The sequence below is a fragment of the Monopterus albus genome, unplaced genomic scaffold (assembly GCF_001952655.1).
Source record: "Monopterus albus unplaced genomic scaffold, M_albus_1.0 scaffold18.1, whole genome shotgun sequence".
In the NCBI taxonomy this organism is placed as follows: Eukaryota; Metazoa; Chordata; class Actinopteri; order Synbranchiformes; family Synbranchidae; genus Monopterus; species Monopterus albus.
In genome coordinates, this window is record NW_018127898.1 from 1,388,136 (window position 1) to 1,390,978 (window position 2,843).

Genomic DNA, 2,843 nt, shown 5'->3' on the forward strand with positions numbered 1-2,843 from the left:
AGGCGAGTGCAGGCGGGTTGGAGTGGGTGGAGAAAGGTGTCAGGAGTGTTGTGTGACAGAAGAGTGTCAGCAAGAATCCAAGGAAAGGTGTACAAGACAGTAGTGAGACCAGCTATGCTGTATGGGTTAGAGACTGTAGCAGTGAGGAAAAGACAAGAGGCAGAGATGGAGGTAGCAGAGATGAGGATGTTGAGGTTCTCTTTAGGAGTGACCAGGATGGACAGGATTAGGAATGAGCACATCAGAAGGACAGCTCAGGTCAGCTGTTTTGGGGACAAGGTCAGAGAGGCCAGATTGAGATGGTTTGGACATGTGCAGAGGAGGGATAGTGGTTATATTGGTAGAAGGATGTTGGAGATGGAGCTGCCAGGCAAGAGGTCAAGAGGAAGGCCAAAGAGGAGATATATGGATGTGCTAAAAGAGGTCATGAAGTTAATTGGGGTGAGAGTAGAGGATGCTGAGGATAGAGTTAGGTGGAAACAGATGAATTGCTGTGGCGACCCCTAACGGGAACAGCCGGAAGAAGAAGAAGAAGATTGTATCTGAAATTCTCTAATGTCGGCCAAAGCAATGAGAGAAAATGTGGTGAATTTTTAACACTGCATGCATGCACTGTTCACAAGCACCGGGAGCCAATGACACTTTGACATGGTGACAGGTTTCATATTCCAGTGCTACAGTCTGACCTACCTGACCCAGACCTTTTATGATTTCTGCATCAAAATGTTCATAGACAGTGAAGAGAAACGTGTCCCAGACTGTTTTCACTGAGTGCAGTAGTTCATGAGACAACAGCAGACATTTTACAACATGTCATACCTTTTTACATTTTACTTTAAAAAAAATCACTGGTTGAGTAACTGAAATAATCAATCAATTCCTTTCTACCAAATTCTACAAATATCCATCTACCAGGTTGTCAGCTTGCCCACAAAGAGAAACATTATAGAAAATACCTCATTCAGTCTACAAACAAAATTACAATTGCTGCAGATCCAGGAAAGCATTTTTACACAAGTACTGCAGATGTCTTATGATCTAGAAATTTACTCTGTGTTTTGCATTATTTCTCAAAAATATTTTAGGATTATTTTACAGTTATAGTAGCAGCAAGAAGTAACAAATACTTCTTAGATGATCACATGCTGTACACCACAGACAGACCTTTATGTAAGAACAGTCGACCTGCAGTTTAGAGAAACAGATTTTCTCAGAGTCAAAACAGAATGTACCGGTCAACCCAGACACTTGAAGTCCAAATAACAACAAAGAATAAACAATATTCTTACCCACTGCAGAATGCAAACCTGCCAGTTTTCTGTATAAGGTGAATAGTGTCATCTTCATTTCTATGAGCTGTCGAATTCTTGTCACATTCACATGTGCTCTGATCATTACGTCGTTCACTCTACATGAAAACGAGTAAAGGTTAAAGTCCATCACTTTAAAGTCATTGCTGTTTATTCAAACAATACTGTCATTCCAAGTTAAATATTTAACCTTACAACAGTTTTATAGGTGAACTGCTGCCAAGATTGATCAGACATATATGTTCCTCTGTAAGAAATGAATCACAGACCCCTTCACTTTTTTACATTGTGTTGTAGATTTAACTATAAAAATAAATTGGCTATTTTGCCCATCAAAAAAACATGCTTTTACAACATCAGAAATTTTATTAAAAATCAAAAACTGAAATCTCTCACTTCCATAAATATATTCAGGCCATTTCCTGTGGCACTCCAAACCTTTGTCAGTTATATCTAGTTGGTTTTAATTCTTCTTGTATCTAGACATTGACTGGAGACCACCAGCAAAAAGTGAAGGTGTTTCTCGTTATAAGAAGATACTTTTCTCGTTTTAAGGACATACTGTGTTTTCTCGTTATACCGTAACCCTGCGCAGCTCGGAGTGACTGGCAGCAGCGCACAAACTGGCTTTGAGTAATACCTCCTTATCAAATTCAGTCCTGCAGTCACTTTATCATCAACAGTCTCACATACCAACTTTCCACAATGAGCAGCATTGCGCTCAGGAGGTGCGCTCCTTGAGACTCACTGATCTGACACTTAAATCCACACACAATAAGTAGCTTGCAAAATAACCCATGAATGAGTGCAGTCAGTGAGCCATGTTCAATAAGAAGAATACCCTGCACATGTCCTGGTGATGTTACATACATTATTGACAGCAGGCATAGTCAGTGTGTGCGCTGCTCTCACTCCAAGCTGTGTCAGGACGAGGCTCGTATTAGGGAGTAGATCCCCTCTAGCGGTGTGTGATATATTAAACAGCTCTTCTAAAACTTAGGCAAAACCACAAAAACACGTGCGCATGGTGTGGAGCTATAGGACTCCAGGTGCATGCGCCACTGCCTGTCAGCCCATTGTGCACATAGAAAGAAACTGTCATGACAAATTTGACTAACAAAAGATAACAATGACGACCACTCACAATTAATTTAACTTTACTAGTGGTACTTCAAGAAACACGTTAGAAAATACTGCGGTCAAGTGAACTGCGGATTGCAAAAACCTATTTATAGTTGCTAGACTTGAAGCTTTACTTGGGGCACAGCCGATTTACAGTGGGGCACGTGCAAGTGGTCTAACGACACCGATGGGCTGAGTCTAACACTACAGGGAAAACAAGTGGTGGAGACAGGACAAAGACTGTGACAAAAAATATCTGTTCTGTGCATGTGAAACTCTTTCAGATAAATGCATCAGCTCACAGACAGATTTAAAACAAGACATTTCTCTTGTTAAAGACCACTTCACCACAGATTCATCTTCTCAGATTGCTTCCCATAAAGTCCAGCATCTTCTCCCATGCATCTTCCT

The 2,843-nt window shown here is 40.8% G+C and overlaps 1 protein-coding gene across 4 annotated transcripts in view; it reads right to left on the reverse strand.

The window, feature by feature from the left end:
• The window catches only part of LOC109956175 (bile acid-CoA:amino acid N-acyltransferase-like), a 24,849-nt gene that overhangs the window by 9,719 nt on the left and 12,287 nt on the right, over positions 1-2,843 (reverse strand). The window contains exon 12 of one of the 4 annotated variants that reach the window (XR_002274376.1): positions 502-1,408. The exons of 2 other annotated variants lie outside the window; for them this stretch is intronic. The gene's annotated coding sequence lies outside the window, so the exon portion shown is untranslated. Of the gene's footprint in view, positions 1-501; positions 1,409-1,856; positions 2,536-2,843 lie in introns of those variants that run through there. One more of the 4 variants, XR_002274375.1, reaches the window with a different exon arrangement.